Genomic DNA, 14,538 nt, shown 5'->3' with positions numbered 1-14,538 from the left:
TTATTCAAGGGGTGTGGTTGTCATTGGCTATGCTTGCATTTATTGCCCATCCTTAATTGCCCTTGAAAAGGTAGTGGTGAGCTGCCTTCTTGAACATCTGCAGTCCATTTGGTGTAGGTAGACCCACAGGTCCCAAGATGCCCAGCTCCACCACAGAACACACCAAATGACCTCTTTCTTTAAACATTGCAAGTTCCCCTCTCTCGTGGTTGATGATGCCCTCCAGCGCATCTCATCCATACTCCATACTTCCACCCTCGAACCCCACCAACCACAACGACAGAACTCCCCACCCACCCCACCAACCTCCGTATACGTTGCATCATCCTCCGCCATTTCCAACACCTACAAATGGACCCCACCACCAGAGATATATTTCCCTCCCCACACCTATCCGCTTTCCGTAAAGACCATTCCCTCCGCAACTCCCTTATCAGGTCCATGCCCCCCCCAACTCACCCTCCCCTCCCAGCATCTTCCCCTGCCATTGCAGGAATTGCAAAACCTGTGCCCACATTCCCCCCTCACCTCTGTCCAAGGCCCCAAACGAGCCTTCCATATCCAAAGTTTCACCAGCACTTCCACACATCATTTATTGTATCCATTGCTCCCAATGCGGTCTTCTCTACATTGGGGAACACAAGATGCCTACTCGCAGAGCGCTTCAAAGAACATCTCTGGGACACCTGCACCAACCAACCCCGACACCCCTTGGCTGAACACTTCAACTCCCCCTCCCACTCTGTCAAGGACATGCAGGTCCTGAACCTCCTCCATCGCCACTCCCTAACCACTGGACGCCTGGACCAGGACTTTTGCCTCAGGACCCTCCAACCCCTTGGCATCAACATGGAAACATGGATTCCATCAGTTCCCTCATTTCCTCTCCCCCTACTTTATCCCAGATCCAACCTTCCAATTCGGCACTACGCTCATGATCTGTCCTACCTGTCCATCTTCCTTCCCACCTATCAGCTCCACCCTCCTCTCTGACCTATAACAATTACCCATACTTCCAACTACCTATCGCACTCTCAGCTATCTTCCCCCCAGCCACAAACCATCCCCCCATTTACCTCACCAACTCCTCGGCTCACAGCCTCATTCCTGATGAAGGCTTTATGCCTGAAACATTGACACTCCTGCTCCTTGGATGCTGCCTGATATGCTGTGCTTTGCCAGCACCATGCTCTTGACTCTGATCTCCATCGTCTGCAGTCTTCACGTTCACCTCAATGGGCTGAATGACCTACTTCTGTTTTGTGGTCTTATAGGCTTCCATCAGGTCTCTTTAAAACACCCAAACGATTTCCAATCTGTGGGATTTTTCTAAGCTAAAATCAATCCTTGAATATTCTAAATTCAAGAATAACCTAATGTCATTCATTATTTTCTTTCTTTGGTTTTAACACCTCACAATATAAACAAACCTCCATTAACAGTACAGGAGGCTTTCAATCATCTACTCTGTGACACCTATTGGTATAAAATCATGGTTCCAGAAAGACTGACCCAGTTAAGTTTTAAACTCTTCACATAAATAGACCAACACTTACATTACACTAGTTAACAATACGAATTCTGAAAAAATCGTCCTATTGTTGTAAATAAATCACCCATCCATTATCACAGTCCATGTGACAGAAAATGTGTGTGTTTGTGTATGCGTGCGTGCGTGTGTGTGTGCGTGCGTGTGTCTGTGTATGTGGATGGGTGGGTGGGTGTGTGAGAAGCAAGAGGGTGGGTGCACATGAAAAAGTGGCTGTGCACATGCAATAGAATGGATGGGTGCGAGAGAGCAAATATGCACATGCAAGAGTGTTTGTATGCATGTGTGAGAGCAAGTCTGTATGAGAGAGAGTGGGTATGCAAGAGAGTGTGTGTGGATGTGCAAGAATATATGTGTGCTCGTGAGAGGTTGGGCATGTGAGTGTGGGTGCGCATGTGAGAAGGGATGTGTGTGAGAGAGTTGGTGCTCATGTGATGGTGGGTTCCATGTGAGAGTGGGTGCATATGTGCAAGAGAGGGGCTGGGAGACTTGGTATGAATGAGAGAGAACATGTGTGTGAGTAAGTGAGTGGCATCTGAGAGTGAGTGCATATGAGAAAAAGACAACGTGTGTCAGTGCATTGGAGAGAAAATACGGACGAGACAGATCTCATGAGTAAGAGACAGTGAGCATGCATACAAAGTGAGAGCGTGCATACGAGTGACTGTGAATGGTAAGAGGGGTGAACTAAGGAGTTTTCTTTTCATTCACGGCTAGGTCAGTATTTATTGCCCATCCCCAACTATCAGAAGGCAGTTAGAAGTTAACTACATTGCTGTGTGTCTGGAATCACATGTAAGCCCAACTGGGCAAGGATGGCAATTTCCTTCCCTAAAGAACATGAGCGAACCAGATGGGTTTTTCCGACAATCAACAATGGACTCGTGGTCATCACTAGACTCTTAATTCTAGATTTTTATTGAATTTAAACTTCACCATCTGTGGTGGGATTCGAACCTGATTCCTAGAACATTACCTCAGTCACTGGATTAACAGTCCAGTGATAACAGACCGTTACTTCACCAAGCAGAACACAATGAGGGTCAGTGTGGAGATAACTAGCCCAATCCAATACAGGAAAACAAATGACTAGACATTTACGCCACCCACACCAACTGTGCAACAACAAAGGATGATCCAATTAATGCTTGCAAAACAACACTCTTACTCTATAAATATCAGCACACCACGAGACAGACAACATGGTACCGTATAGCACACTGACAAAACATAGGTAAACACTCATATTCTTTTACAGTTTGTTAGGCTCTGTCTCTAGAGTTTCATAAACACACCATCTCTAGTGTTGTTTCAGTCAACCTGTTTGAACATGTTATGACACCTCTGGGTCAGGTGAGACTTGAAATTCATCTTCTGGGCTAGAGATAAAGAGAACCCCTGCACTGCAAGACCCTCACCACCACCAATATCTGTTTACAGCAGGAATCCTTTTTTTTCCAGGACACACGATTGGTTCAAACCATTTCACATCAATTTTATTCTAATAATTGAGCAAAAATAAAGGTAAATTGGATAACGAAGAAATTTATAAACTGATGGTGAAGGAGCAAAGGGATGGTCCAAAAACATCACATACAGTCGGTTCTGATATAACACACCTTTCTTCCATGTGACTTGGCTATAACACGATTGAAGAATTGAGACTATTATTTGTAGAACATGAACTTTCCTGACCTGTACTGGCTACAATGTGATTCTAGTCCCATTGGTTTAAATGGTGCTGCTATTACACAATTTTCTTATAACATGGGATCACATGGAAACGTAACTGTCATGTTGTATCAGCACGGACTGTATTCTCAGATGGTCAGTATAGGCATGATTGGTCAAAAACACTGATCTTTGCTGCATTATTTGATCATTCTGTGAACTATCTGTTGGAATTCCCCAACTCTTCAGTCTGAATCTGCTCTGTTTTGAGTTTGCCCCATGACACAAACATGTGGACCTGCTCAAGCACATTGTCAGTTGCCTTAGACACAATGACGCAGGGATGTCAAGTTGAGGTGGTCAGAGACAGAGGTGGATCAGAATGAGGGGGGCGTGGTGTCAGAGTGTGGGAGAAGTCAGGATGAGGGAGTCAGAGCAAAAGGGTGTCAAAGTGTGAAGGTCAGGGTGAGAAGCTCAGAGAGAGTTGGGGGGGTCAGAGTGTAGGGAGGGGTTCAGGCTGAAGGAATCAGAGTGTCAGGGTCTAGTGTATACCATCATGATCTGGGAGAACAGCCTCACAATACAATCAGGACAAAGTGGCCTCACACCCAGGCCTAGATACTGAACCAATAGGATACTTCTTTGTTGCAAATTCACCATTGGTCATTCAGTAATTAAAGAGCTGATAATTGCTCCACTGGAAAAGTCACTTTCTCCCAAAGTACTGTCCAATATACAGCTTGAGAGGTTATTGAGCAGTCTCAGTGAACTAACACTTGAAAGTCATCACTTTGTGTGAAATTGACACAGAAACTGATAAGTGGGAGGAAATGTGAAACAGAAGAAGCCAAGAGGATCAGTTTGAGATAAGGAAATGTCACTTGATTGAAAATAAATGTCATTACTGCTCTAAATATTTTAATGAAACTTCGAGAAATTACTGGGGGCACAAACAGTCCTGTTTTGTAGCTTCACCATATTGCTAGTGCATCTTTAGATCTGCCTCGTGCTGCTCCTGGAATGCACTCCTGCACTCATGATGTAAGTTTGCTCGCTGAGCTGGAAGGTTCATTTTCAGACGTTTCGTTGAAACCCGCTAACTCCTGGACTCCTTATTGAACCAGGCTAATCTCCATGCTTGATGTAAATGGCACAGTAGGAACATGTTGTTGAATGAAATTCTGCTCGCAGATGCCCCACAGCATCTCAGTTGCTAGATCATTTCAACATCATTCCCATCCAGCCCAGTTGTTGCACTATATAATACAAGAGAAGTTATCATAAATGTGAAGATTGGACTTCATCTCTACAAGTAGTGTGCAGAGGTCACCCTTACTAATACTGTCATGGACAGATGCATCTGTGAAGATGATGTCAAACATGTTTTACCCTCATATGTTCCCTCACCACCTGTCTTAGGCCAAGTTGATTAATTATGATCTTTAGGTCTCAGCTAGCTCAGTCAGTAGCAATGTTACTGAGTCACTCTTGGTCATAGACATTGGCATTCTGGACCCAGAGTATATTCTGTGTCCTTGCCATTCTCAATGCTTCCTTGAAGTGGTGTTCAGCATGGCGGTGTACTGATTCATCAGCTGAGAGAGGATTGAGTAGCATTTAGCAGGAGGCTTCCTATTTGGTGAAGGGAATGTAGTAAACATTGTCCCTAAATTTTTGGTGAATTGTTTGACCAAGTACCATGAAAACTGCTGATTAATGACATTGTATTCATGAAATAAGATAGCCAACACCAGTTGAGATTTAAAAAAAATGCATTAAGGACAGAGCAGAGTGAGTCATTTTAAATTGCTGTCCCAATAATTAGATGGTTAATCCAAACAAATGTTGCTCCCGCTGCTTATAACAGGCCGGTACATTACATACTTCAATAGTGGGCAGCTTAAAGAAGGAGCTGAAAATGTGTTGCTGGAAAAGCGCAGCAGGTCAGGCAGCATCCAAGGAACAGGAGAATCGATGTTTCGGGCATAAGTCCTTCTTCAGGAACGTCAATTCTCCTGTTCCTTGGATGCTGCCTGACCTGCGGCGCTTTTCCAGCAACACATTTTCAGCTCTGATCTCCAGCATCTGCAGCCCTCACTTTCTCTTCCAGCTTAAAGAAGGACACAATAGCAGAGAGAGCAAATTTAGGAAGGGAATTCCAGAGTTTAGAGTTCAGTCAGGTAATGATGATTCTACTAACATCAGCAATGTGTGGAATTAGAGCAGGGCAGAGATTTCAGAGGACTGTAACACTGAAGGAAGTTATGAAGACCAGGAAAATATATAGATACCTCCAGACGTTAAAACTGATGTAATACCAATGTGGAAGTGACTTCACTACAACAGCATCAGCTCAACAAGGTGGTTCATCATCAGGAAGAGAAAGTAGACAATCAATTTTGCACATAATCCAGGACAGTTAGTGACTCCAAATCTGCACTTAGTATTGACTGTGAAATGCTCTTTGAAGTGGGTCTAACAAGTCACTCCACTCACAACTCCTCTGATACAATTTGCGCCTGCATCAATACCCAGACATAATTCAAGCTTGGGTTGTAAAGTGGCAAGTGAGACCGATGCCACATTTGTAATTGGGAAGATGTTAGAGTCTATTACAAAGGATGTAATAACAGAACATTTAGAAATACATCAGGTAATCAAGCAGAGTCAGCATGGCTTCATCAAGTGGAAATTAAGCCTGACAAATATATTACAGGTCTCTGAGGATGTATTAAATAGGATAGATAAAGGGGAATTATAGATGTAATATGTTTGGATTTCTAAAAAGCGTTAGTTAAGATACGTTTTTCCTGTCTAGGAGCAGCGGGAGACAGAGCAGAGATGACGCTGGAGACAAGAAGGATTGCCAGGAAGGTAAGGACTCAGGATAAATTTGGGCAGCAGCTAAACCCGAGACTACATCTGTAGAACTCCCTCCAACTCCCCCTCTCCGCTAACCAGAAGAACAGGACTCTGTAAGGTAAGGGTATTTGTTTCTTTAATATATTTAAGTGGATTGCTTGGTTTTAGTTAGGTGATATAAAGCTAAGGCTTACAATGGCAGGGGACCTCAGACCCATGGCATGTGCCTCTTGCCTGACATGGGAGCTCAGGGAAGAAGTGGCTGACATCCCTGACTCTTACACTTGCAAAAAGTGTGTCCAGCTGTAGCTGTTGTTTGATCTCATGACGGTCTTGGAGTTGCAGATGGACTCACTGTGGAGCATCCGCAATGCTGAGGAGGTCGTGGACAGCACGTTTAGTGAACTGGTCACACCGCAGATTATAATTACTGAGGGAGACAGTGAATGGGTGGCCAAAAGGCAGAGAAAGAGTAGGAAGGCAGGGCGGGTGTCCCTTGCGGTCATCTCCCTCCAAAACAGGTATACCATTTTGGATACTGTTGGGGGAGATGACTCAGCAGGGGAGGGCAGCAATTGCCAGGATCATGGCACCGTGGTGGGCACTGCTGTTCAGAAGGGCGGGAAAAAGACTCATAGGGCCATAGTCATAGGGGATTCTATTGTAAAGGGAGTAGGTAGGCGGTTCTGTGGTCAAAAACAAGACTCCCAGATGGTATGTTGCCCCCCGGGTGCTCGGGTTAGGGATGTCACCGATCGGCTGCAGAGCATTCTGAAAGGGGAGGGTGAACAGCCAGTTGTCATGGTGCACATAGGCACCAATGGATAAAGTAAAAAACGAGATGTGGTCCTGAAAGCAGAATTCAGGGAGCTAGGAGAGAAGTTAAAGAGGAGGACCTCAATGGTAGTGACCTCAGGATTGCTACCAGTGCCACAGGCTAGCCAGGGTAGAAATGAAAGAATAGTCAGGATGAACAGATGGCTTGAGGGATGACGTAGGAGGGAGGGGTTCAGATTTGTTGGACATTGGGACCTGTTCTGGGGAAGGTGGGACTATTATAAATCGGACAGTCTACACCTCAATCAGACTGGAAGTAATGTCCTTGGGGGAGTTTTTGCTGCAGCAGTTGGGGAGGTTTTAAACTGATGTGGCAGGGGGCTGGGAACCAGAAGAGAAAACTAGTAGACTGTAAGGATCAAGAAGTTAGCATTACCAAGGGGAAGAGTAGGCAGAGAGCAGATGAACACAAAAAAACTGGCAGCCTAAAGTACATATACTTTAATGCAAGGAGTATAGTAGGTAAGGGAGATTAACTTAGGGCTTGGATTGGTGCCTGGGAGTATGACATTATTGTAATCACAGAGACTTGGTTGAAGGAAGGGCATGATTGGCAACTAAATATCCCAGGATATAGATGCTTCAGACAGGACAGGGAAGGAAGTAAAAGGAGGGGAGGAGTTGCATTGCTGGTCAGGGATGATATCACGGCTGTGCTAAAGGAGGACACTATGGAGGGCTTGAGCAGTGAGGCATTATGGGTCGAGCTGAGAAATAAGTAGGATGCAGTTACATTGTTGTCCCAACAGTGAGTGTTGGGTAGAAGAACAAATAGGTAAACAGATTATGGAAAGATGTAAAGTCAAAATGGTGGTGGTGATCAGAGATTTTAATTTTCTCAACACTGAGACACACTTAGTGTCAGAGATCTGGATGGGGCAGAATTTGTAAGGAGCATCCTGGAAAGTTTTCTAGAGCAGTATGTCAATAGTTCAACACGGGAAGGAGCCATATTGGACCTGGTGTTGGGGAATGAGCCAGACCAGGTGATGGAAGTTGCAGCGGGGGATTTCTTTGGGAATAGTGACAACAATTCTGTAAGTTTTAGAATATTCATAGACAAAGATGAGAGTGGTCCTAAGGGAAGAGTACTAAACTGGGCCAAGACCAATTATATCAAAATTCAGCAGGAGCTGGGAAATGTGGATTGGGAGCAGCTATTTGAAGGGAAGTCCATATTCGATATGTGGGAGGCTTTCAAAGTTAGGTTGAAGATAGTGCAGGATAGGCATGTCCCTTTGAAAACAAGGGATAGGAAAGGCAAGATTCATGAACCGTGGATGACAGGAGAAATCGTGTGACTAGCCAAAATGAAAAGGGAAGTGTACACAGCCATAGAATCATAGAGATGTACAGCATGGAAACAGACTCTTCGGTCCAAGCCATCCATGTCGACCAGATATTCCAACCCAATCTAGTCCCATCTGCCAGCACCCGGCCCATATGCCTCCAAACCCTTCCTATTCATATACCCATCCAAATGCCTTTTAAATGTTGCAATTGTACCAGCCTCCACCACTCCCTCTGGCAGCTTATTCCATACATGTACCACCCAGTGTGTGAAAAAGTTGCCCCTTAGGTCTCTTTTATATCTTTCCCCTCTCACCCTAAACCTATGCCCTCTAGTTCTGGACTCCCCCACCCCAGGGAAAAGACTTTGTCTATTTATCCTACAGACCAGTGAACTTGACGTCAGTGGTGAGAAAGTTACGAGAGAAGGAACTGAGGGATAAAATCGATTTATATTTGGAATAGAATGGGCTTATCAGTAATAGGCAACATGATTTTGTGTGGGGGAGATCGTGCCTTACCAACTTAATAGAGTTCTTTAAGGAAGTGACCAAGTTGATAGATGAAGGAAGGCCTGCGGTTGTCAAATACATGGATTTTAGTAAGGCATTTGATAACATTCCCCATGGTAAACTAATGGAGAAAGTGAAGTCACATGGTGTGCAGGGTGTTCTAGCTAGGTAGATAAAGAACTGGTTGTGCAACAGAAGACAGAGAGTAATACTTGAAGGGACTTTATCGAAATGGAGAAAGGTGACCAGTGGTGTTCCACAGCGATCATTGCTGGGGCCACTGTTGTTTGTGATATACATACATGATTCTGGAAGAGGGCATTGTTGGTCTGATAAGTAAGTTTGCAGATGACATGAAGATTGGTGGAGTAGCAGAAAGCATAACGGACTGTCAGAGAATACAGAATAATATAGATAGATTGGAGAGTTGGGCAGAGAAGTGGCAGATGGAGTTCAATCCAGGCAAGTGTGAGGTGATGCATTTTGAAAAGTCTAATTCTAGAGTGAACTATATTGTAAACAGAAGAGCCTTGGGAAAAGTTGGTGAGCAGAGAGATCTGGGAGTTCAAGTTCATTGTACCCTGAAGGTGACTGCTCAGGTGGATAGTGTGGTCAAGAAGGCATATGGTATGCTTGCCTTCATCGGACGGGTATTGAGTATAAGAGCTGACAGATCATATTAAAATTGTACAAGACATTGGTTCGGCTGCATTTAGAATACTGTGTATAGTTCTGGTCGCCACATTACCAAAAGATGTGGACGCTTTGGAGAGGTTGCAGAGAAGGTTTACGAGGATGTTGCCTGGTATGGAAGGTGCTAGCTATGAAGAGAGTTGAATAGATTAGGATTGTTTTCATTAGAAAAAAAAGGTTATGGGGGGACCTGATTGAGGTCTACAAAATCATGAAGAGTATAGACGGAGTAGATACAGATAAGCTTTTTCCCAGGGTGAACGATTCAATAATGAGACGTCATGCGTTCAAGGTGAGAGGTGGAAAGTTTAAGGGGGATACATGTGGAAAGTACTTTACACAGAGTGTGGTAGGTGCCTGGAACTCGTTGCCAGCAGAGGTAGTAGCGGCAGGCACGGTAGATTCATTTAAGATGCGTCTGGACAGATGCATGGGTAGGTGGGGAGCAGAGGGATACAGATGCTTCGGAATTGGGCGATAGGTTTAGACAGTGGATTTGGATCGGCTCAGATTTGGAGGGCCAAAGGGCCTGTTCCTGGGTTGTAAATTTTCTTTGTTCTTTGTATACAGCACATAAGACAAGAACCCATGTATTCAGGATAGTGTATTAGCATCGAACGGGTTCTCTTAATGAATTCAGGGGTCTGAGTTGGATTAATAGGGGCATTTTCAGGATATCAATCTGCAACTACGTTTTCCTGCTACACGGATCTCCAATTGCATGGTCCCCTGATGTGTGCGTGTGGTAGGTGTCCATGAAACCTCCCAGTGGCTGCTTGGCTTAAAGAAAACATTGCTACACTCTGAAAATGTCTTAAACCAAGGAGACAGTAAAAAGAGACACTTTTTCTGTTTTTTTTTAAATCTTGTTTACTGGAGAGCTTTGAGAGTGGTTTACAATATTGCATTTTCCTGGAATGGTGAGAGCAAAAGCAGACACGACAGAGCCGATGTTTCAAACTGAGGTACAATTGCTTGACAACCTTTAGCTTGGCTCCTGGCCAGGGGACCATGCCTCGTGTGGAGCCAATGCAGAACACACCTACCCTCAAAAAGAAAGCATTAAACAATCTCTTTCATGTTTAGACATACCAGAAAATCATCAGTAACAGATAGCTTCTACTCACCTCTCTGTGAAAGTCCCCCGCTGAAAGAAGAACCAAATTTCTTCAAAGAGAATGAAAGACATATTCTCAAACAGTGAATTAAAGAAAGCATTCAGTGTTCAAATAGGCTTGTATTAACAGCAAAAAACTAAAAGGAAGCAAAATGACTCACCAACTCCTCAAAATATGTTTCCCTGATTTTTTTTTTCTTCCACCTTGTGTCTTGTTTGTTTTTGTGAATCTGTCTGTATGGGATGTGGGAAAGGGGAAGAATTTAAGAACAGATAGAGTTTAAGCTGTACAGATATATGTTAGCAATTCACCTATCCTCATGCTATTGGTTAAAGAGAAGTTGTTTGTAATAAAGTTATTTTCTTGGTCAGTACAAAATCCTGATGAGTGTTTTCTTTAAACCTGAGTTCATCCTTTAGGTAAAGAGGGGACCTTGGATACTTTGAATAAATGTTTTCACATTTGTGGTGACCCTGGGCATAGTGGGGTTTGATTTCCTGTGCATTACCCAGCGTCATGACAGTGGGATATGGCGAACAAGTAATCAGTGGGGATGGGGGTGAGTTGGCCACGTGGGAGAGTTGGAATAAAACTCTGAGCAGAAGAGTACATGGCTGCACTCTGTCTGACCAAAATTTATGCTCTTGTGTTTAACAATGGAGTTTCAGCGTCTCCTGATTAAAATTATAATTCTGAGGCAATTGGTTTTGCATACTAGATGAGAATTGCTGAGGCTTGTCAGGTGATCGCACAGCCATTTTAGGTCAGCAGTGTCCTTTTGAAAACCATTATTAATCCATTACATTCTCAGAAAGTAGAATATTGATATTGCATTTTCACTATGATCATTATACATTCAATGGCATTACCATCTCAGAATTGTCAACAGCAATATCTTGGGGGTTACCATTGACCAGAAACTGAACAGACCATCCATACAAGGGCAGGAATTTATGAATTTTTTTAAAATAGGAATCCTGCAGCAAATAATTCACCTCCTGACTCCCAAAGCTAATCCAACATCTACAAGGTGCAACTCAGGAATGTGATGGAATAATACCCACATGCCTGGATGGGTGCAGCTCCAACAGAACTCAGAAAATTTGACACAATCTCATACAAAGTGGCCCACTTAACTGGTAACCAAAGCAGCACCGAAAACATTCTGTCTCTGAAATACCAAAGCATGGTAGCAGCAATGTATACCATCTACAAGATGCACCGAAGGAATTCACCATGGCTCATTCGACAGCATCTTCAAAACCAACAACCTCTTCCATCTAGAAGGACAATGGCAGCAGACACAGGGAACAACACCAACTACAAGCTCCCCTCCCCTCCCCTCGCTGGGGCAAAATCCCAGAACTCACTTCTTAACAGCACTGTGGGTCCACCTATACCACACAGACTGCAGTGATTCAAGAGGGCAGCTCACTACCTCCTTCTCAAGATCACCTTTGGATTCACAGTAATTACTGGCCAGATTACCAGCCAGAACTATCCTTATCTTCTGAATAATCGTTTATTTCAATGCTCCACTGAAGGTTCTGGAGTTTTCACAAACCCTTGATGGGTTAGGACACTGGTTTTGTGGTTTGTTTGATAATCAGCAGAAATACAGAACAGTCTCAAAACTCTGGTAAAATTCCCAGAAAACTAAATATAAAAGTGTCTGTTTTATTGTTATAATTCTTTACCGATGAGGAGGAATCAGAGAGTTTTCATTATGACTAATATCATAAACACAGAATTGGCTTCTTGATTCTGACTGCTAGATTATTTCTAATAGATCATTTCTGATTAGAAACAAAACCTTTTTACTTACACAAATTTGTGGGTTTAATGGACTCAAAGTTGGCCAATCATCTACCGACACATAGTTCAATTACTCCTTGGAAGCAGTTGTGCAAACTATACAAACAAAGTTGAAATGGGCCTCTTTCCCAGAGGAACAAAGGCCCAGAGTATCAGAATACAAGTGCCGATGCAACCTGGTACAAGGCGTGATTAGGGTACACCCAAGCCAGTGTTGCTTCGTCTGGCCAGGATGCCCCGACATAACTGAGACAGCGGGAGGGTGCAGTGTGTTACAGGAGTAGAAAGCAAATTACTGCTCGAAATCTGAAATAAAACAAAACATGCTGGGGAAACTGGCAGTGATTGTGGAGAGACAATCAGAGTTAATATTAGAGGTTCTTACAAACTTTGTTTGTCTCTCTACAAATGATGACTGAATTACTGAGTATTTGCAGCATTTCTGTTTTTATTCCAGCATAGGACAGATGTGCAGATCCTGGCATAGTTCAGCTATGAAACCTGGTCAGGGTGGCAGCTGTGCTTACACTCAGCTGGGGTTTAGGGACTATCCTCCTTGAACGAGAATCTGCAGCCAGAATTACTTGACACAGCTCTTTGACAAAGAAAATATGTAAATAGTGCTGATGTGGCTGTTAGTAATAGTGAGTGTTTATTCTGAAAGTAGCAGCATTGATCAGTGCAGGGCCAATGAAGGGTTTGTTCTGAGTTCGAAGCAGCCAGTCTATCAGACACTACAGCGTCACTAGATTCACCTTTACAGTCTGGTTATAGACTTGAGCAGCATTGACTTTTCTTGCTGTAAGAGAAATGTAGATTGTGGCAGTGGAAAATGAACAACAGATTGGGATCAGGTTAGCTCAGCGAAAAGCACATTCACCCCAAAAGAAAGGAAGTTGTGTGTTCAAGAACCATTCTCAACACACATTTCAGACCAACACTATAAGCACCAGTACAGATGGATTGCCGATATGTCAGTGGCTATTTCCAAGGGAATGCTGCACTATTGGTGGATTCGTACTGAGGGAGTGCTGCACTGACAGAGGGACAATACTGAAGAACTGCTGCACAGTTAGAGGGCGCATACTATAAGACCATAAGAACTAGGAACTAGAGTAGGCAATTCGGCCCCTCAAGCCTGCTCCACCATTCAACAGCATCAAGGCTGATCCAATACTGCTCACGTCCATTTTCCTTTCCTTTTCCCATAACCCAATAAACCTTGATTCCCGATTAAGAATCGTTTTTAGCCTGAAGAATCTACAAGTCTCTGCTCCCACAGCTCTGTGTGGCAAAAGAACTCCAAAGACCTACCACCCTCTGGGAAGAAATTTCTGCTCATCTTTGCACCCCTTTATTCTGAGACTACGCCCTTTGGTCCTAGACTCTCCCATGAGGGGAAACATCCTCTCCGTATTTACCTTGTCAAACCCCTTAAGAAACATACATGTTTCAGAGAGATCCCTCTCATTCTTCTAAACTCCTTGAGTAGAGTCTCAATCTGTTTAACCTTTAATCCCCAGATAATCCTTCCATCCCAGGGATCATCTTAGTCAACTGCCTCCAAAGGAATAATATTTGTTCTCAAATAAGGGATCCAAAACTGCTCACGGTACTCCAGATGTGGTCTCAAGAGCTCATTGCACCATTGCAATAATACTTCCCTACTCTTACACTCCAACTCCTTTGAAATAAGTTCCATCGGCCTTCCTGATTGCCTGCTACATTTGTGTGCTAGCTGAGGTAGCCCCATTGGAGGTGCTGCCTTTCAAATTGTACTGGCTTCTTCAGTAAAAAAAAACACATGGCACTAATATAAAGAGGAGCAAGGGAGTTTTTCATGAGTCTCAGTCATAGTTCTCCTGTCACCTACACCCAAAGCAACTCAACTTGATTTTTATCATATGACTGCTTGTAGGAATTTGCTGTGCACAAATTCATTGTTCTGTTTCTTATATTAGAACAATGGCCACATTTCAATATTAGGAGACAGTGAGGTCTGCTGATGCTGGAGATCAGAGTTGAGAGTGTGTTGCTGGAAAAGCACAGCAGGACAGGCAGCATCATCAGAGTTGAGAGTGTGTTGCTGCCTGACCTGCTGTGCTTTTCCACCAACACACTCCCATATTTCAATATTATTTGACTGGCCGTGAGGAATTTGGGATATGTCATGGTTGTGAAAGATGCTTAA

At 43.7% G+C, this 14,538-nt stretch overlaps 1 protein-coding gene across 11 annotated transcripts in view; it reads right to left on the bottom strand.

Annotated features, from left to right (window-relative positions):
• LOC122556090 (LIM domain containing preferred translocation partner in lipoma) overlaps window positions 1–14,538 on the bottom strand; it is a 376,029-nt gene that overhangs the window by 267,116 nt on the left and 94,375 nt on the right. For 10 of the 11 annotated variants that reach the window (XM_043702536.1, XM_043702544.1, XM_043702540.1 and 7 more), the window contains 2 exons: window positions 10,693–10,765; window positions 10,542–10,581 (listed from right to left, as the gene is read on the bottom strand). The gene's annotated coding sequence lies outside the window, so the exon portion shown is untranslated. The remainder of the gene's footprint in view (window positions 1–10,541; window positions 10,582–10,692; window positions 10,766–14,538) is intronic. The other variant, XM_043702535.1, reaches the window with a different exon arrangement.

Source organism: Chiloscyllium plagiosum, chromosome 13, assembly GCF_004010195.1.
Source record: "Chiloscyllium plagiosum isolate BGI_BamShark_2017 chromosome 13, ASM401019v2, whole genome shotgun sequence".
NCBI lineage: Eukaryota > Metazoa > Chordata > Chondrichthyes > Orectolobiformes > Hemiscylliidae > Chiloscyllium > Chiloscyllium plagiosum.
Note: the sequence above shows the minus strand (reverse complement) of the source record. Positions and strands in the feature narration are given on the sequence as shown.